This window comes from Primulina tabacum, chromosome 17, assembly GCF_025594145.1.
Source record: "Primulina tabacum isolate GXHZ01 chromosome 17, ASM2559414v2, whole genome shotgun sequence".
Lineage (NCBI taxonomy): Eukaryota > Viridiplantae > Streptophyta > Magnoliopsida > Lamiales > Gesneriaceae > Primulina > Primulina tabacum.
Genome location: NC_134566.1, coordinates 34,437,004 through 34,460,488, shown reverse-complemented (window position 1 = coordinate 34,460,488; position 23,485 = coordinate 34,437,004). Strand labels below are relative to the sequence as shown.

Below are 23,485 nucleotides of genomic sequence, written 5' to 3'. Positions count from 1 at the left end.
ATGAAGACGCATCATGCGGGATCGAAAAATGTGGAACACGACCAGTTTTCAGGGAATTCTGCAAATTCAGCCTTCGCAACAAGGACAGTGAGATATGGAGAGTGCCAGAGAAATCATGCATATGATATTGGAGGATACGCCGTGGATGGGTGCAGAGAGTTCCTGCCATTTGCGGAGGAGGAGTTCACCTGCGCTGCCTGCGGCTGCCACAGGAATTTCCACCGGCGCGTGGTGGCAGTGGAGTGGGTCTCAGAATATTCCTCCTCAACTTCAAACAACACATCATGAAGTACATATCGACGACAATTATGGTGCATCCATCTGTACGTTTTCAGCGTGTGCTCTGCGTGTATTTACTTTTTCTTTTTAATAAAAACCCATTAAATAAGATCATCGAGTCGTAATGAGCAGAGTAAGGAGTTTTTCAACGATGCTGGTGTTCTGTGTTAGAGATTTTTTTAGAAAAATTGTGATGCGTGTGTGTGTGTAAGCAATTAGTCTGCTGAATTAGTATGTGACATTATGTATATTTGATGAAAAATTCGGGGTTATCGATTATTAGTTTGTTTGTTTCTTAGTCGAAATCAGATATTTTAAGTTGGATGATTCAATGATAAGTAAGGGCGATGTCTAACTTGTTCTCTCCATTGGGCACACCTCAAAACTTTAATCTGCAGATTTTAGTCATCGAGAGAAAACCCTAGAAATATTCAGGATTATCTTATTATGGTATAAAATCCTTAAACGATCTTAAAAATAGCGAGAAATGACTGAGATTGCGGAGAGGTGAATGAAATATAAGAGATCGAAGGAGAAAAATATGGATAAATGGAGAGTTGGTGTTATATACGACCAAGTAAAAAGAAATTTCTGAAATTAAAAACTTAGCTTCACAATATCCTAAAATAGGTATTATTAGAGAATTGAACCCTATGAATGTTAATATATGATTTTTATGTGAGACCATCGATTTGAAAAATCAGATATAAACATACTATATGAATATATCATTGGTTCAACACTTAGGATAATAGTCTTTTAAGTGTAGGATCGAATTCTCGAATACAAGTCGAATTCGGTTTGAAAAATCATAAACAGATGACAGTTTATGTGTATCTACTACATTATTGAGGATGAGGATAATATAGTTTAAAATATGATGAAAAATAATTTTTTATTGGATCTCTTCATTAATTTTGAAAAAGAAAAAAACTATATTATTGTAAATTTACTGAATAAAAACTTAACGTTTTTTTTTGGCCAAAAGCTTTTAACTCTTTTTAATATTAGCTATATGTAGTTCTTGTAGCGAGAATAACCAAATTTTATGCAAATTTTTTTTTTAAAAAAGGAATAAATAAAGCAAAATGACACTAAATATTAAAAAATGAGAGGAAAAATTTTGTCGTTTCCATTTGTTTTTTCTTGATAGATTTTAAAGCGTAGAATGTTAATTTTAATCTTGTTATATAAGTCATGTAGAAGAGTATCGATTTCAAATAAATAATGTTTGATATATTTAAGGGGGTGTACTCAATGTAGGAGATTTATTGACTTTTAATGACTTTTGTAGATTTTAAAAGTCTAGAGGTATTCAATCAAGACTTTGCCATACTCTGTACAAGTCTAATGGTATTCAAAATAGACTTTCGGTGGAGTTTTAAAAAGTCAAGTGGAATTCAACATTGACTTTTAAAAACAAAAGTCTAGAGGTATTCAAATTTTCAATAGACTTTTAATAAATTCATGGAATTCATTAACATACAAACATTAAAGCATAAGGTACAACTATAAATTGTTAAAAATTGTATTTGGTTCAACCCAAAGATTTTGATGGATTTTTAAAACTTCTAACTCATACACAAGCTATTTATTTTCTCTCTGTCGCTTCACATCACCTCTCTTCTTATCTTCTCTCCTCTCATCTATCTCTATCACTCTCTTAAATTTTCGAAATGTATCTCTATATTTTCATCTTTCCTTATCAAATTTTTCATTTTTGGCTGATTTTTCATTTAATAATTTTTTATTTTAATATCATAAGAAATTTTGAATTCTAAATTTGATTTTATGATTTTTAATTTATGATTTATACAAATTAATGTAATATTCAATAATAATAAAAGATTATCCAAAAAATGTCGTTTAATTCTTAATAATTGAATAGCATCACAATAACCATGATTTTTAATATTCTTTTTAGCAGTTTCAATTAATGTGTAAGCTATGATATTTTTATACAAAATTATATACACATAATGATAAATAATATTTTTTTCACATGTATATTATCAATTCAAAAACAATGTTACAGATTAATCAATTGATGTATTTTAAAAATTTACAAACATGCATACAAAGCCACATATATATACATATGTAAGTATTAAATGATTTAACTTTTAAATAAGTAAATTTACTTATTAATATAAATATTGAAAAAATATTTCAAACTGAATATGTTATATATATCAACTAATTATTTGAAACGTCTGCCCTTTTTATTGCTTAAAAAGTACTAGAAATTTTTTTTTTTATAAACACTCAATTTCAGCCATACACATAAACCAAATGAAAATATTTTACCCTTTAAAATAAAACACCATTCAACTAGCATTCTAAAAATCAAGTGAAATAGTCATAAAAATGAAATCGTTGCATGTTTTACCAGACCTAAAAAGCAATAAATTTGAAAAGTATAGCTCATACTAAACCTCTCAAAAACCTCTCAAAAGCATAAATAAATAATCTTAAAAATCTCTAACAAAAATCATGAGTCATAAATCATAGCGGAAAAAGTAGAAGCGCTGGTCCTCGGGTTGTGTGCGCCATCAGTCCAGTCAAATCATCCGTCAAGACCTCCCTCAACCTCACCTGCATCCATCACACCTAGTGAGTCTAAAGACTCAACACACCATAATCTTGATAACGAGTAATACGTAATACAGTCAACATCTAACAGTGAAAAATACTTGTACTTAAAATATCGTTTTCATGAACATGCATGAACTTCAAATATGACCATTTTCATAAATATTTTCATGATGCATAAACTTAATCATAAACATTTTCATGACATGCATTTCACAAACCTCAACCTTTTTCCTTTTTCCTCAACATGACATGACATAAAACATTTTTCATGATCATAAACATTTTTCCTTTTCCTTTTCCTTTTCTTTTTTCTTTGTTGAATTCAGATCGTTAATTGTGACTTTCCTGATCATGACATGAAGGTCGATGGATCCATCTACATATAACCACAGTACTGGGCGGCGGGAGACACCAGCAACACTCTCACCGATCAACTGGGCCCTGGCCTATCATTATTCGAATAGAAATACGATCGTCGGGGCTCCCTATGAGGCCTTTTCCCATAAATGGGCTCCCTCTGGGGCCTTTTCTCCTCACGATATTCTCATTCTTCCGTTACCACATAACCGTTACCACATATTCGTAATGATGGAAACACGATCGTAGGGCTCCCACTGGGACCATAACCCTCACGACATCGCCAACATTAACGAATTAGTCACAATCACTTCACTTCCTTCAACATTTACATTCTCATCACTTTATAAAAATCATGCATAACATAACATTTTTGTTTTCGAAACCAAGCATGCAACATGTCTTTTAAATGTCTTCCTTAAATCATAAAAATCCCTTAGACATTTAAAAATCATATTTAATCATGAACATTTCATAATCATTTAAAATGACATTTTAACCTCAAAACATTTAAAATAACATTTGACATATTAAATCATAAACATATAAAATTCCCTAAACATTTAAAATATCATTTTAACATATAAAATCCCATAAACATTTAAAATATCATTTTAACATAAAAAATTCCATAAACATCCATAAATATAGAAAATAATCATATTAGCACATAAAACAGCATTCAGGGCACTGCCATGACGTTTACTAATTTTTAGATGTAAAAAGACCGTTTTACCCCTGGACGTAAAATTCCCCGTTTTTGACTTTTTCTTGAATTCATGACTCTAACATGTCCCAAATAATTATTTAAGCCTACTTGAATTTTTCCATATTTTTATTTAGCTTAATCGAGGACTTTTAATTTAATCTTTAAATAAGACGTATTAACACGTTTTAATCCCGAATTAAACCAAACCTTAATATAAAATTTTCAAATTAAAAACTTAGACTTTTAATAATTATTTAAGTTTAAACCTAATTTTTCATAATTTTATAAAGCTTAAAACTAGGCGTTTCAATTAACTCGTTAATTAGCGTTTCGTGTCGCGATTAAATCCCGAATAAATCCAAAACTCATTATTTTGATCCCAAATTTTAAACATAGCATTTTTAAGATTTATTCTACCCTTCAAAGTCGTGAGCCACCCCCTTGGACCCTTGGTTTTAATTTTAGCTTTATTATTTTCGTTTTTGACACCTTATCGAACACACCGAGCCATATCCTAATTTTCTCGAGCCACGCCCGAGCCGCCTTGAACCAAAACCTAGCCAACCCATCTAGGGACCCTACTGTCCAAGCCCAGCCCGAAAAACACCAGCCCTGTCCCGCACAAAAACCCACTGAATCTTGACCCAATTCTGCTAGTGTGTGTGTGAGGCCCCTAAGCACATAAAGACTCCTAGCCAACCTGGGACATTTCTAGCCGAGCCACCACCGAACCCAGCTAACCCTGACCATCCCTGGACCAAGCCCAGACCCTACCCAGACCAGCCCAGCCCCTAGTCGTGAGCACCGAGCCACTTGTTTCCACAACCAGTAGCCGCGCCCCCTCTCTTCTTCCTGCTCATGCTTCCTCTCGCGTTACTGCTCGGCCCTCTATGAACCAAGCCACCCCTGAATCCAGACCTTCCTAACCCTCCCTGGACTATCCTAATCCATCGTCCAGACCACCTAGCCCAGCCCCTGACGAGCCGCAGCCCCTGAAATTCTCGAACAGTACCTGCGCGCGCATGCCTTGGAGGAGAATCCCACTTCACGTGGACTCTTCCCCAGCCCAAGGCTCGAGCCCTAGCCCGCCTAGGACCCTTCCTAGGACCTAACCATGACTCCTAGGTCCCAACCACCAAGCCTGGTCGAGCCACTCACCCCCATGCGTCGATTTTCCTTCAACCGATCACATATGCTACAATAATAAACAATTGGTTCCAGCTTTGTGTTTCTGGTATCGTGCAGTGTTATTGTTGCTTCTAATGACTCTAAAACTTGTGTAAAACCTGTCCCATAACTTCCTAAGACATGGCAGCCCCTTCTTAACATAATAAACATGTTTTTGGAGATTGAAAACACCACTTTAGAACCCATAAGCATGAGATTACGAAATTCTGAAAAATCCGTCATGTTCTTCATGCATGTAATAATTCAACATTAATATGATATGATGGATGAGAAAAGGAGATGTATGACGTGCCTTTGCTTTTTATACGCACGAAAAACCGTTGGCGACGAAGAACGGGACGAGAAGACGAAGGCTATGAAGTTTCCCTTTGAATTTCTGAAAATTCCTTCTTCCATTGTGAGTGTGTGCCGTGTATGTTGATGAAAGGAGGAGTTTCTGAATTTTGAAAGAGGTGTGGCCGTGTGATCTAGATGTCAAGTGAAGGGTTTTTGCACTTTAAATAGATAATTAAAACACTAACCAATCTTAGGCCCATTAAGTATGTAGATTAGGCCCAATATTGCTTAATTAAAATATTAAAAATAATTTTGCTTAAATAAGTTTGTAAATTTATTGGCCGGGTTGCCAAAAAATTCGTATTTTAGTTGAAAAACCAACACCGATAAAATTTACGTCCCGGTGTATAAAACCACCTCCAAACTCCTTATTTTCAAAAATAATAAAAAGCATCAATCATATTTTAAATAATTAAAAACAATTATTTAATAAAAACATTTGACATTTTTCAGCCCTCGGTCCTCGTTCCTCGATCGCAACTCGAATAATCTTTAAAAAATACATTTTAATGCAATCATGTAGAAAAATATAGTTTAAATATGCAAGTATGCACAATATAATTAATTTATGCAATTAAAACATATAATTAAAATCTAAGAGAATTTAATAATTGCATGCATGAGGTTTGCATGAACCTTAAAATTTTCGGGACGTTACATTATTAGTTCATAATATGTTATAATTAAGTATAAAATTTATAAATTCTATAAAAAAAATTCACAAAAGTCTATAAAAATCTTGCAAAAAAGTCTACATGAATCCAAGTAAATCTGTTTATAAATCTGTGAGATTCTGTATAAGTCAATAAAAATCTATCAAATCCATAAAAGTCTATAATTCGAAAAAGTCATTAAAAATCATCAAAAATCTGAATTGAATACACCTCACTTAATGATTTTAGGTGGAAAAAGACCAAAACAAAAAATAATCTAAGTTATTACATGAAACCAAACATTGACAAGTTATATGACTTAAACAAAAAACATGTCAATTACATGAATAAAATTGTAATTTTCCCCCAATATTTTATTGTTTTGTTTATAAGTGATGGTACCGGATATCGATTGAAGAAAAAAAATCGAATATAGTCGAATATGAAGAAAATTTTAAGACTCAAATTCGGTTTTGAATCGTCATTGTACCTTGTTAACATTCTGTTAAGAGGTTTTGGGATAGAATTCAGAACGGAGTGTCGATTCAGGTGAGTTGGGTAGGTTCAGATTATGTTAAAGCAAGGGTATTACAAAACAATTCCTGACCAAACCCAAAACAACTCAAAAACTATAAACTCGAAGTCGAGCCAACATGATCAAGTAAATTTTATTTTTTATTATATAACATTAATACATTATTTTTTTATTTTTTACTAAAAAATTTAAAAAAAATAAAAACACATAACAATAATATAATATTTTAATTTAAACACATAATGACAAAGTGTAGCCTAAATATGATAATTACGTTTCATGAGTTTAAATAACTATATTTAAGAGTCAAATAATAATCGTCTAACTATAAGTGTAAAAAAACCGAGATAGCTCGAAAAATATTTGATTCAAATTTGAATTTATCGAATTCAAGTCAAACTCGAACATGTTTGAATTTTTTTTATATGAACACAATCTTAAATTATATTGTTAAATAGTTTGCGAGCCTTGATAGTTTATTAATATTGCATAAAAATATTAAATAAATAGATTTCAAACATTTCGAGTATTTATTTTTAATCAATAGTCCAATAGCTCACTAACTTAATTGAATCTTTTCGAGCCAATTTCAAACTCTGATTCAAATCGAACTCAGACAAAATAGATAAAATTTTTGAGTTTTGAATCAAGATCGGGCTCGAACATATCTATTTCGATCCGAATTCGAGTTTTAAAATTTTCAATATATCCTGCTTGATTGGATTTGTTTACACTCCTACTACTCATCTAAGTAGTTTCTAAAAAAAATATTAGTAAAACAAACAACTTTAAAATGAAATAGAAAGACAAATCAATGAAAATTTTAGGTTAAAATTTTCTTAAAGAAGAAAGGTCGGGTGGGTTCGGGTCACCGGGTGCCCTAATTTTTAATCCGGCAACCCGAACCCAACAAAAAAAAATCGGGCCAAATTTTGGGTTAGACTCAAACCCAAAACCTCCAAACCTAACGCGGAAGCTTTTTTTTCTTTAATCCATACCAAATTATCAGTATCGATGCCATATACTTAATATATAATATATATATATATATATATACACACACACACACACACCTAGGTATGGTTACTTCAAAAATACATTTATCATCTTTATTTTTTATTAATTTACTAATTGTTTATTTGACAATGTATCAAAAAAAATAAAAATTTCTCACAAAATCAACGATATATATTTCTAATTAATTAAATATTATCTTTACGTAACGATCTCATATAAAAATTAATAAAAAATTTAAAAAACCGGGATCCCCAAAAATTAAGAAACAATAAAAAAAGTAAAAAAATTCAAATTCCAGATCCTCTCATTTGCTTTAAATCCTCACATCAAAACTTACGTTTGCATTCGGTCATTGTCAGGAAAATTGTATTTGCACTCCCTGATCTATAATTTTTTTTTTTTTTGGCATTCTCTTTACCCATATATTTTTTATCGGATGGAAACGGTACAAAATATTAAAAATATGATAATAATAAATTATATTTGAGTACTAGTTATTTCAGATCTGATACTAATATATGATTTTTGAGTATTCAAATATGTATAACAAATACTGATATTAATGACATATTTATCATTTCGGATGAAAATCTATACAAAACATTGAAAATATGATACTTATATATGATATATACTAGAAAAGGTAAGTTTTTATTTTCATGTATATACAAAGACGACACACACACACACACACATACATACTTGATGCTCTTTACCTGTCACCTCATGCACGCCTCGCTTGATACTTCAACACTATATAGTCAACCCATTATATGAACCACTCAATGTGCATGCGCATTCATTAGTCTATCTTTGTGTTATGCCAACTTAGGATCACTACATGTACGCGTGTATATATAAGTTTTCCTATGTTGTCAATCTATCGTATACATTGGTGAGCTGATAAATGGATATCGATATCGTGGGTTGACAAATGTGTGTCGAAGATGGTGTTGTAGCATCGAGAATTTTAACTATTTATGCAAAAAATAATTTTGCTTTAAATTAAAGCTCAAGTAAATGGTAGGAGTTTTTGTATGTTTTAAAGATATATATATATATATATATATATATATATATATATATGTTGTTATTTTGAGGTACGTAGTGTAATGTAATTAAAGTAGCAGTTGTAGTGGTCTTTATATATTTTTCTACGGAAATAAAATATTTAGATGTGTGGAGGATATAAATGGAGCCAATTCTAAGGTTCAGAAGGACTCCATTAATTGAATCAACTGGAGAACTTGCTAAAGCTTTACTTGGTGATGAAATTGTTCCGATTTAGGTTAAGCGTGTTTTGTTTTATCTTCTGTCATAAGCGTGTTTGATATGTTTTTAAAAGGTTTAGGCGTACAATTTATAAGAAGAGATATTCTTTAGGAATAAATGGTGAGGATATTTTGCCCAAAAATGGAAAAAATAAATTATAACCTCTTAAAGGAACACCACTGATTGAGTAATTAAATTAAGATAAAGTAATCAATGTCATAAAGGGTATCGAGTATCCTAGCACATTAAGAAATTTGGCGAGCATGGTTGCCAACACCCCTGTACCAAGCTGTCATCCTTTGCTTCACCTAAAGAAATATTATATTCAACTTCAGTTTTCCAAGCTATATATCAATAAAGCAAAAACAAATTTTATTTTAATAATATTTTACGATTTTATTGATTATGATACTATATGTATATTCATACAAACTGCATAGATAAAGCTCTTGAATACAAGCTTGTATAACACCGAACGTTTATCGTTTTACCAAAAACTGTACTTCATGGTAACGGTGCAATTCAGCTCTTTAAAATCGTATCGTAGCTTAAACGCTATGTTTCCGATTGTCGCATGAATAATAATTGCACTCCAAACAATCTCTCTCTTAGTAATTGCACTCGTTGCAATCAATAAGAATCGAACACGTGATCTTGCATCTCATACCAATAGTAAGACCATGTGTTTGCCGCTTTACTAAAAAATGTAATTGATGGTAACATTACAACTCAAATATTTTAAATTGTACATCAACTCTGTCACATCCCGAGACCGATGTGTACGACGCCGACGTTTAACAATCACATAATCGTAACCAACAAGTATCGCAATACAAATCTTGCCAAAAATCAGTTTATATCATAAATCATATCAATGTCTTTATAATACGATTAAAACTAAAATGAAATTAAATAGGCTTTATCTTGAACTAGTCCTTCGTAACCAGCCCCAAAACATGGTTTGCTCATGCTCATCTAACTGGTCTTATCTACAGAGAGATTAAAGGGTAAGTGTTTGGGACAATACTTAGCAAGTGGTTGTCAATCGTGCACAACAAATACCAATGATACATATACATATACAAAATCATAATTTCGATTATAATCATGTTGAATCTAACAGGAACAACAAGACAAATATAACACTGAAAATCATCGTATTTTCATCGTTTATTGATCAGTCATTTATACTAGTAAAAGATGCATACGTGTTGCATGTGCCATTATTATTTTTAATTTGATCAAATAATATTAAATAATTAACGCGAAATTATTTTCAATTTAGAAGAGTTGTTCAATTTAAAAGGAAAGTTTTGTTTAGATTTTTTTCTATGTATAATATAGAGTGAATTGAAGTGGTTTTTAGTATGGTATGAAGGGTAATTATGTAATTAAATATTTTGGTGTCCTCTAAGTTAGATACTCTAAGGATCTCACACTTAATAATATATATATAACATAAAAGTATAGATGTTACTCCTCTAAAGAGCGATAACAAATTAACAATATTATAACTTACCGCATCAGGCCTTAACAAAACATATCAAACATCGGAATTTCATTTTTGATCTCTAACTCGAATCATTATGGTGTATTTCAAATATGCTTTCGAAACATATAATATCGAATATCAAACGAATTAAAAGATAACATATCAAACATGAACGAATATATCATGACTATCGAATTTTGAAAGACATACGTAAATGATTATTTTGGAAAACATTAAGCCCACATTCAAAAATAAATGCACAAACCTTTAAGAAAACATATATACATTTAAAATCTCTTTTCAAAATTATGTTTAAAAAACGTAGAAAACTATATATAATGCTCGAGTTTCTTGGTTCAAATGTTGAACATAAACTTACTTGAATTCGCAATATACAACCTTCTGTTGATATTATTTAAATATGTTCATGTTTATGAGAATTTTTAAAATTAGAATATTATTTAAATATGTTCATGTTAGGATCATTAAAGAATAAAAGAGGTTAATAAATTCTTTTAAAAATTTTCTACTAAACTTTGTCAAATAGTGTTATCAATCTTGATGGTGTTAAATATCAAAACCAGATTTTCTCAACTAAGAAACTGTCGGACCACATATTGTGCCGAAACATTTCGATGAATCTTATAGCTAATTTATATTCAAAAGATAAATAAATATAGTAAAGAAATAACACAAGTGTTTTTTATGGAATTTCGAAAACTCAAGATCCTTCGTCAATTCTTCTTCCACTTATGGAAGGATTTCACTAGAAAGCTATGATTTTACAAAACTTATAACAACGTTATTCAAACTTATGACTTATCAACTGTCTAAATTGAAACTCTTTGTAACTTCTTACAACGGTTGAGACACACAATCTAATAAGTATTCTTTGGAGTGAGGGCTGATGAGCAGTGAATAGTTATCAACTTGATAAGTGCTCGGAAGTCTTTTGAATAATGCAAATCGTCTGTTTTATTTGCTCTTCTTTTCATTCTCTATTTACATTATCTTATGTATTTTTCCATTCAACATTCAACCGAGCTCATTAAATGAGCATTAATGCAAATGTAATGTTGTTGTCGTTCTTTCTTGGTTTATCGTATTTTTTTTAATGAGTATAATGATATTTACCAAATGCGGTAGAAAACGGCCACTGACATCATAAAAGAACTTGCTCTATACATAGACTTTTGTGCAAAACATTATGATATTATGTTTTTTGGGTATGATCATTCTACCAAAGTTTCTGAAAAAAAATAGGTAAGATTCTTATAAGATGTGTTGATTTGACCGTTCATAGATATCATTTAGGGATGACAAAAGATCCGGGTTGGGAGGGTTTGGTCAAACTCGGGACCCGCCCAGCCTTCCTTTAGACCTGTCCCGTGAAATTGGCCGGTCCAATTCGGGTTGAACCCGTGTAATTAATTGATAAAAAATTGTAATGATATATTTTCATATGAACATTTAATAAAATAAAATATTCATCCAAAAATTTTATAAACTAAAATAATAGATAACTAATTAATTATTTAGTCAAAAAATATAATTATACATATATATTTTAGATATATAGGCATATTTTGGCAAGGCGGGAGTGGGTCCGAGTCCAGGTCCAGGTCGGGTTTGACCAAAGCCGAGGCCCGCTCAGGGACCTCCTTGTACGTCGGATAGGCCGGGTTAAACATGGTGAGTTTAATACGGGACCGGGTTTAGACTCGACCCATTGTCATCCTTATTATCATTGGAAAAAAAGAACGATTGAGTAGTTTGACACAAACTAATACATACGAGGTGGTTGAGTAATTTAGTATTGCGAGACTGGTTAAAAGAATTCTTCTGGAGCGGTTGAATGCTTGTAATACAAATCGAACGATAACTTAATATATTACAATAAGTTATTGTTTGTAATCACCAAAATTATAAGATCTAACAATTCATTTTTTGGATTTGTTTTTTATGCTATCATTTAAACTTAGCTAAGATAAGATTGAAAATAACTTTCTTGAGTTAAATTCGAATAATGTTGATACAATTTGTGCATTAGAGAGAAGATTTTAATTGTTAAAATATAAAACATCTCATAGAATTGTTAACATACATGGTTTTGTACCATTAAAAAACAATATATTATGACGTGATCAAAATTTTAAGCTCTAAGCCTTTTATGCTTAATAATTTAGTATAAAGTTATTTAAATATATTTCATGATGTTTTACAAGAAAACAACACTATATGTTTTCAGTATTTAATCTTTATCATACCTTAAATTATTAATTAACTTTTAGTCACGAATTACGAAATATTATTATATCGCGCTTTGGTGTACCTAAATCCATATTATGGGCAATTGTTAATTGAAAATTGGTTTCTTATACATGCGAGTTTAGATTTCTGTCAATCTCAAACTTTCCACTTGATTTGGTATTGAATTATAATATTTGGTTTTGCTATAAAAAAATTGTATAATTATGATTAAAAATGGGGGGAAAAATCGACATGCAGCTATTGTCAGCTTCTTTCCCAATTTAATTTAATTTTTTTTATCACACTTGTAGTAAATTATTTTACATATTTTATCAAGAGGAGGTATCTTGTGAGACGGTCTCATGAATCTTTATCTGTGAGACGCGTCAACAATACGGATATTCACAATAACAAGTAATATTATTAGCATAAAAAGTAATATTTTTTCATGGATAACCCAAATAAGATATCCGTCTCACAAAATACGACCCGTGAGACCATCTCACACAAGTTTTTGTCTTTTATCAAAAGTTATAGTTGTCAAAAACTTGTGTGAGACGGTCTCACGGGTCGTATTTTGTTAGACGAATCTTTTATTTGGGTCGTCCATGAAAAAGTATTACCTTTTAAATGCTAAGAGTATTACTTTTATTGTGAATATTGATAGAATTGACTCGTCTCACAGATAAATATTCGTGAGACCGTCTCACTAGAAGACATACTCGTTATAATTTAATCAAATATCACGTTTTGATCACGCTCTTACAAGAATAGTTAATACTTCGTAACAATCTTTATCTCAGTAATTGCAATATCTTACAACTATTTGAGAATAGAACAGATAGCCTTGCTCTGATAGTGTAAAATTGAAGCGTATAACTTATTCAAAATTATAGTTCATAATAATAGTGAAACTCAAATTTTTTTAACCGTTCTGTCTTTGCTTCCCCCCGATATTTATGGCATATTCATTGCCTACGACATGATGTTTATAAATTTTAAAAGCGCGAGTGAATAAGAGATTTTCAAATTTTGGCATTTGCGAAATATCAATTTTCTGGAAGTAAAAGAATATTAATAAGAGAAATTCAAGTTTAAAATGAATTAAATGAAGAAATTAATATAGCAATTATATTTTTTAGACCGACCCCACATATTAATACAGCCATCTTAATAAGGCGCACCAACATCGGTTTAATGTGGCCCAGACCCATAACAATTAATGGGTTTTGTGGGCCCTCCACATCAAGAGGCCTTTTGTACTTTGAATTGTTTATGGTCCACGAGCTCTAAATACCTCCAACAAGTTTAAGCCTCCGTATCTTAGGCCCAACATCTTATGCTTCGTTTTTTCCGAAATAATTTTGTATGACCTGTTAATCTATGGGTTTTTTTTTTAAAAATATTATAAATTAATAAAATAATTGAAAAAATGTGGCAAATTGCGGAGATTTGTAAAACTATAACAATCCGAGACTTACTATCCCGGATTCATATTTTTTATTTTTATTTTTTTAAAAAAAGGAAAAGAAAGTGGAGCACGAATTTAAAAAAAAATAAAAGGGAGATCGGCGACGGTGTAACCAAACACCGTCGCTATTGACGACGGTTTTACCAAAAACCGTCGCTAAGGGAAGCTGTGTCGTGTTTTTTCTTTCTTTAAATAGAAATGCGGGTATTATTTCCATCATCGTCGAAAATAATTGTTCATCATATTCATTTTCGCAACTTATTTCTTTCATTCAATTGAGAATAAGTTTTAAAATTTCACGTAATTTTAATCTCCGTAATTTATAATACAATTAATATTACAATTATACCTATAGTATACATAAAATTTCACGTAAATATAAAGTCCGTAATTATATACATATTCTAATTCCAATAAAACAATTAATATTATAATTATTGTAATTGTTGTAGATAAAATATTATATCACGTAAATTAAATATAACTATTGTAATTATTATAGATATAATATATATCAAGTAAATATAATTATTGTAATTAAATTAAGTATATTAATTAAATTTTGTAATTATTGTAGATATAATATTATATTACGTAAATTAAATATAATTATTGTAATTATTGTAGATATAATATTTTATCAAACTAATTTTTAATATCGCGATTAATATTAAAAATATACTATTTAACTAAATTATAGTTAATCATATAATGTTAGTGAACAAAATTATAATTACATTAATATAATATAAATAATACAAACAAAATATTAAAAAATTAATTAAATTATCTTCTCAGACGTAATTATACGGAACTTGTAATAATATCAACGGACGATGCTAATATCTGAAATAAATGACAAGTATTATAAACAAAAATAACTTCTTAATATATAATTATAATATTATCAACGAAATTAACCATTACATTTTCGTATCTCTTCAAATGAAATGGACGATAAATAAACAAATAATATTAATATATGATCGAAGTAGAAAAGATGGATTTTTGCACATATAAATCGAATGAAAGAAATAAATTGCGAGAATGATATGAGGAACAATTTTCGAATACCCGCATTAGAATCCGTGACCGTTTTTCACGGATTTACCTTAGCGACGGTTTTTGCTTTAAACCGTCGCCACTAGCGACAGTTTTTGGTTAACCGTCGCTTCACAAACCGTCGCCGATCTCCCTTTTATTTTTTTTTTTAATTCCGTGCCCCCACTTTCTGTTTTTTAAAATAAAAATAAAAAATATGAATCCGGGACAGTAAGTCCCGGATTGTTATAGTTTTATCAATCCCACAATTTGCCACATTTTTACAATTATTTTATTAATTTATAATATTTTTAAAAAACCCTTAATCTATCTGTCTTTGACTACAAGCAAAAACTTGTATGAGAAGATCTCACGGGTCGTATTTTATGAGACATATATCTTATTTGGGTTATCCATGAAAAATATTACTTTTTATGCTAAGAGTATTAATTTTTATTGTGAATATCGGTAGGATTGAACAGATAAAGATCGTGAGACCGTCTTACAAGATATCTACTCTGAATACAATCTTTCGAAATTTAAAAATAAGAGAAGATTTTTTGTGAGACATTTTTTACATAATATTTTCTCGCGATGAAGTCATCTGATCTATATTAAAAATAAAAAACAATATTTTTAGCATAAAAAACAATACTTTTCATTAATTGAGTTGTATATGAATACGACAGAATACGTGTTCTGTGATTTAGTGCGCTTTGCCTTTTCATAGTAATCGTTAAGCGATATTTTAGAGCAAAAGAGGGTAAATTAAGATATTATTTGTACTTATACATATTCATCGTTTTCAAAAGAATATGATATATTCGATTAACATGTATAAATCTTATATTAATTAAAGAAACTTCGAAAGTGTACCAATTATGTATGCTTAAGTTAATGGAACCTAATATTTTCTAAATTAGGTAGTGATAACTGGTCCATTGTTAAGGATCGGGTTGATCCGGAACAGCATAATCTAATTCGATCCGAAACGGATTAAGGTGATATAAGGTCGATTCAAATCCGATATTATAATGGAATCGTCTTAGTTTCTAAAAACTATTATCCGGAACCAAAACTAATCGGGTTCGGGTCCCTTCCTCTCTTTGTATTTATTATATTACATCAAATAATTAAGCAATAAGTGCAGACAATTAATTGGCGGACCAATTCAGACACAATTATTACACAGTGTTATTAATAATATTCCGTCTTAGCACGCGATATTAATAAGTGGATTTGGTCCTCAGTAGTTATTATTATTATTATTATTATTATTATTATTATTATTATTAGTATTATTATTAATTTGAGTAGATAAATAAAACATTCACTTGTCCAAATCTATTAGATAATATACTCCTCGTTAGTAAATTATTATTGAACATTTTAAAATATATACATACTCATATATAACTTACAAATTAATACTAATATATCAACAATTTCTTGCGTCATATCAGTATTTCGAAACATTTGAATTAAATAGTTGAGGTGTAATAATTATCAATACTTTGTAGACCAATCGAAACGTGAAATTTGAGTTGTTGTACGATTTAAAATATTAGAATTACTGCGCTACCACCAACTATATCTTTTGGTAAACGCTTATTCAATAATAAAAATTGCTATCATGGAGATTTCATGTGTTCAAATTTTCCCAATATAAGCATATTTATATACTTCTTTGGAGGATTGTTGGGTTAAGTGTGAAAATATGAGAAATACTAGGTTGAGTGACCTTCTGAGAAATCTCTCGTGCGTCATGCTGCGACGATGCATCGTTGATTTGGTTGACTAAGTGAGTCGTAAAATATGGATTTCTATATATCTTAATGGGTAAAATTGTTTCGATTGGAGACATCACTAGCTGGCAGTGTAAGGGTAAGACTGATCTTGAGAGACTGAGACACACCAACAACGAGCCACGACCCCAAAATCTTAATCGGTTTCACGAGCCTAACAACTCATCTCATTGGCACTCATATCGGTGCAACCCATCCTGTCCACCTATAGTTTAATATAGAACTCTACGCTGTCACAATATAAGAAAATAAAATTGCGTCTTGTCCAACAACTAGAGTTTTTGCCCTAGGTGTTAAGCGATGATACTAACAATTGATATATATTTTGGTAAAGTGACAAATTATCGGTCTTACAATTTGTATAAGAGGCAATTGTCATTGATTTTGCTTATTATTGATTGCAAAAATGCAATTATTGAAAATAAATTGTTTAGTATATAATAATCGTTTTCTGTTTTGTAGAACAATTAAAGCATGGTGTTTGAACTGTTATACGGTTTAAACTATTAGAATTATACTGTTAACATCAGATATATATTTGGTAATCGAAAACCACTTTCTCCTACAAAATATGTACATAAAACATTTCACGTTAAAACCATATTCTGATTAATCAAATCATCAAAAAACCTGTCATGATTTTGGAATTTTTCATACAATTAACCGTATAATTGGATTTCATAAAAGAAGCAAAAATGGTCTCGTAATTTGGTTTTCATAGGCGTTTGGTCATTTGATTGGTCAATATTTGGTATATGCAATAAATTTGGTTTTTATGACACATTTAATCAGTCGCATTTTTCGGTTTTACCAACATACAAGCAAAATATCGAACGTCAAATGCAGTCACCACTACCGATGAAAAATAAAACTAAATATATTTTCAAAGAAATCGACAAAATCTCAGCTAAATAAAAGACCAAACCTTACAATAATCAAATATTTTGTATAATCAACCACAAAAAATGTAGAGTAGAAGATAATCAAATTTTACTAGTCAACTAATATTTAAGATGATGCACAATCACAATGTACATGGGGAAGGAGAAAATAAAATTATATTATTGAAAACTACTTCCTATTTTAAATAGAATGGGATACTGATATTGCAGTAAGCATGCAAAACTTGAATGCTAAACGTAGATAATAATTCAATGGTCGAACAAGGGAGGCAAAATTAGGGCAAACTAATTAAGAAAAGGTACAAAAATTAGGGTTTATGATTTTGGCAGCGGGGTAAACTCACATTGAATGCCACACGTTTTTGGGTATTGAGGGCTTCTGCAGAAGCAGCAAAAGAGGTAGTGGACAAAGCTGACTTTACATACTCCATGTTAGAGTAACTGCATTCCTGTCAAATTTTTATTTAGATATTTCATGTCAATTATATAAAAAAAATATAATAAATTAAACCAAATAATTGAAAATGTTTATTTTAGTTGAAAAATTAAAGTATATTATAAAGCAGCAACACGTATTATAGACATATATGTATGTACAACGTTTTAGATTGTCTTATTTCGTTGTGTCGCCTCTCTAATCGGAATGCAGAAATGTGATGAAAATGAAATGTGTCTTCCGGTCCTTATTCTTCAATCCTTGATTGATATATATACAGCAAAAACTTAGGTGAGCCAGTCTCACAAGTCATATTTTGTGAGACAGATATCTTATTTGGGTTATCCATGAAAAATATTAATTTTTATGCTAAAAATATTACTTTTTATTGTGAATATCGGTAGGGTTGACTCGTCTCACAGATAAAGATTTGTGAGACTGTCTCACAAAAGACCTACTCTAGATATACATCATACATGAGAGAATCCCCATCCCATTGTGATACGTATTCCCTCCTTCCTTTATTTGATCTATTTGGACAAAATTAACCTTAAAGTCTTTATCTTACAAAATATTATCAACCCAAACATTTGCCCTACCTCTTTTTTTTTCTCCAAAATAATGACAGACACGACGACGATGATAATAATAATATTCTGTAAGTACTTGGATCCAGGAATGGTGATCGAGATTGCATAAGATCTTTAAATGAGGAAATTCTCCGATAGAACAAGAGCGAGACAAAGATATCTCAATAAAAATTGACACAAGGAAGATGATAATAATCTGTATTTATTTAGTGTAGTCGAATATCAAAATTTTATTGAATATAGTCTCGTTTTTTATTCATTGTGTACATAACATCGATATATATTTTTTCTTTTCTCGTGACAAAAAGTTTAAAAAAAGAAGAAGGAAGATGAATCCTACTTTGACCCTCTCGAGGACTCCTTTTACATTTTACGGTCATGTCATGATATAGAAAACACATCAATGTGGCCTACTTTCTATATATGTGGATGAAAACAAAACACAGCCAAAACACAAATGTCTCAGCTGTCTCAAATAAGTAAGTAAAATTTAAAGATTGGGAAAAAAAAATTAAAGTGCTAACATTTTCTGTTCTTAAAGCTCTGCGGAAGTTGGCAAAAAAAATAAAAGAGGAAGAAGATTCAGAAAGCAGACAAAACTAGCTAGTAGCGGCGGGGGGGAAATGGGGGAGACCGCCTTGCTGTGATGAAACGGGAGTGAAGAGAGGGCCGTGGACTCCTGAAGAAGACATCATGTTGGTATCTTTTGTTCAAGAAAATGGCCCCAGGAAATTGGAGGGCTGTTCCCCAGTAAAACAGGTTATATTTTCAGTTTCTGTTAATTTTCTTGCAGCGAGACTAGAAATGCTTTACCATTCTGGGAGAAGATTAATCTGCTCGTATATTAGTGGTTAATTAGAGGATCGATTCACTGAAAAGATTTGTCTTTGCAGGGTTGAAGAGATGTAGCAAGAGTTGCAGGCTAAGGTGGACCAACTATCTCCGGCCAGGGATCAAGAGAGGCAGCTTCACTGATGATGAAGAAAAAGATGATTATTCGGCTTCAAGCCCTTTTGGGCAACAAGTATGCTACATCATTATATCGACTCTAAGAATTAATTAAAACTTTATGTATATAATATATTGAAATAGCAACCATGTTCTGTGTGTGCAGATGGGCTGCCATAGCTTCTTATCTCCCGGAAAGAACAGACAATGACATCAAAACTACTGGAACACTCATTTAAAGAAGAAACTCAAGAAGCTCGGAATCGGATCGGTAGATCAGTCTACCCTCGTCGAATTTTCGCCGAAAAATCCGCATTCCATCTCGAGAGGGCAGTGGGAAAGGAGGCTACAAGCTGATATAAACACAGCTAAGAAGGCCCTTCAGGATGCATTGTCATTTGAGAATAATGCTAACCATTCTTCTCCAGGCCAGGCATTTTCTTATGCATCAAGCACTGAAAACATCGCCAGATTGCTCAAAGATTGGGTCAAAAAGACACCGAAATTCGAGGAGATTCAATCCAAGTACTCTTCTAGTACTCCGAATTCGTCGAAATGCGATGTGGCATCGAGTGATGATCAGATCCTCACTCCTGGAATTGAAAGCAAAAGTGGGATTGATTTGTCTGAAGCATTTGAATCCTTGTTTGGATTCGGTCAGGCTATGATCAATCTTCAAGCTCTGGACTTTCGAGATCCGTTTCCGATAGTAAACCCGACCCGGATGGCTTCGCAGTGCTGGAGGATTGGCTGTTAGATGATCAAGCTAAGGAATATTTGAGTAACTTCGATTTCGATGCACATGAAGGTATAATTTAATCAGCATTCGATTAATTTCTACTGAATTTTTTTTTTAAAAATTTGCCCGTGAAATTAACCTTTTTTGTTCATTTTTTGTGGTTAGAAGTGATGAGAAATTACGATTCATGTCACGACTTGTTAATCACTTTCTAGTTTATTCTTGATCTCACATGTTGTACATTAATTATTTACAATATCTTTTGTGAGAAAGTCTCGTACATCAATGTTGTGAGACGAATCTTCTATTTGAGTTACGAAAGAATATTACTTTTTATTATAAATATGAAGATAATCAACCCATATCACAATTAAGATCCGTGAAATCATCTTCCAAATGAGATAGACTAAATTATTTATCCGTGTTTCATTCTTTAACGTTCCAAATGAAGTACTTGAAGTTAAACAGTACTCTTTACTGGCTTGGTATTTTGTGCATCTTTGGATGATCGTATAAGCAGAAATGATAATAAAATAAAAATAAAAATAAAAATAAGGTCATGTGGTTCTATTTCTTTACATGTTTATATGCGAAAATTATTTTCTTATTATAATGTTTTTAAATTATAGTTTTACTATTTACACATACTTTACTACCGATGTTATTTGCACATTAATTTATGTTGCATGTACTCGATTTTATGTATATATTTTGTATTAACATAAATTCGAGGGCAAATAACTTCCGCCACACTTTATTTAATATAGACCAATCTATCTATTTATTATTAGAAAGATATATATATATATATTTTAATCTAGTGATCTATATTTATCAACAACATTAGAAAAAATTTAATTATTTTCTTTTATATATTTTGGGAGAGGGAAGGCCTCATGTCACGCCCCCAGGACGGGAGTTGGTTGACACCGGCGTTGCTCTCAAATTTACATTCGAGAAACAACAAGCCTCAGAAGTACAAAATTCAGAAACCAATCTTTTATTCATAATAATCGTTGTCTGATACAAATTTTTACATCGAAAATGTAAAACCCAGGAAAATAAGATGTCTGAACAGATGCAGCGAATATAAAATATAAATCAGAACTACGAACAACGATCTTCATCACCAAGCCCCAAACTAACTGAAGTTGCTCCTCTTATTCTAACAACTCTTCCTCGTTCTTATCTGAGATGAATTTGGTGGGTGAGTGATATGATTGTCACTCAGTAAGCGGGGGGCGGGAATAACTCCCAGTTTTCAAAACCATTTTTAACAAAAACAGTAATACGAATAATATACAGAAACTCTTTATTTCAGAACAGAATCAGTATTCAGAAATGAGTAATCAAAAATCAGTATTCGGTATTCAGTAATCAGAATTTAACAAGTAAGCACTGAGCATGTTCGTGAATTTCATGGCTAAACTGATATCAGTCTCCTATATGTTCTCTCCTCTAAGAGGTGAGGCCAGTAATCAGTAATCAGTAATGTTCAGAATATATATTTCTACCATTAGTTCACTAGGTTTCGGTGTTCAAAATCAGATATCAGAAATCAAGAATATACTTTGCTTTAAAATAGAAATCATCAAACGGGTTTCAAGATATTTATACATAAGCCCGCTTACAGTATTTTTCTTGAAGGATTTCGGTTGCAGTCTTCTGGAATCTGGTTGCCTCGTACTGGATTTTACAGCTTCGAAATATGCACTCTCTTAGCTCTAATTTCAAGTGATAACTCAAGGTTTTGGTAACATCAATTTCAGGGATTGATGGTGCTATTTATAGGCCAAAATCTGACTGTTAGCCTTTCAATTAATGACCATAATCTGCCATTAACAGCCTTTATTCCATGTTAAAGTTCAGTTACCAGTCCTGAGCCGAACCATAGCTATCTATCTGCTGGAATCTCGCTAATCAATTCACTCGACAATATAATTTGTTATTTAATTATTTCAATATACCTACGTCTATTTTTAAGTTTTGTTTAAAAAAAAACATTTAAACTCTTGTACATATATACATTTGTTTATTAGTTCTTCACAAACTAAAAAAACTTATTTTTTTATATAGAAAAATAACCATAACTAGTAGACGAAATAATGAAATAAAATTCCATCCATCCCACGTAGGACCTTTTATAACGTATTAATCGTGGAACGTTAAAAAAAAAGCTATGATGAGTTTATTAAGATTGAGATTTGTACAACTCAAGCTTAAATGTTAGTTCAAAGAGATATGATTGTCCAAATTCATAGATATAATTCTCAAAGATTTAATCTAACCGATGTGAGATATCTAAAACACCTCCATCACGGTCAGAATAAACATTTGGAGAGCGTGAAGTAACAAGACATTATCGGACGGTCTATAGGACAATCTAACACATAATGATGAACCTGAGCCATAATCAAACATGGGTCTGATAACATATTGAGATTGAGACTTGAACATAACTCAACTCAAAAAACTAGTTCTGTGAAGTGCCTAAAACTCCTTTCTTTGAAAATTTGCGGAAAATTAAAATTTTTCTTTTTAAAAGAACGTCAATGGCCTCATTCATATAATCGACTGATGAATCAAGTTCAATGTTTAAAACAATAGGCAGCGGAAGAAAAATAAAGTTTTGCCAAACAATAACAATTTAAAAATTATCCAACGACTGATAAAAATTGTTTGCGGAATAAATAAAAATTGCTGCACTGAGGTCCTCGGGTGCCACTACTGGCCGACCCAAGCTGGCTCACTGGTCCCCGCCCTCGGCTCTGGCCTCATCAGTACCTACAACAATCAAGTCTATGGAGGCATAAAGACTCAGCATGCATATATCACAGGTAACGAGTAAAAATCTGAATTAAAAATATGCA

General features: G+C 31.2%; 1 pseudogene; it reads left to right on the top strand.

Moving 5' to 3' along the window:
* LOC142530735 (myb-related protein 306-like) lies at window positions 1-20,728 on the top strand (annotated as a pseudogene).
* Window positions 20,729-23,485: the final 2,757 nt, after the last annotated feature.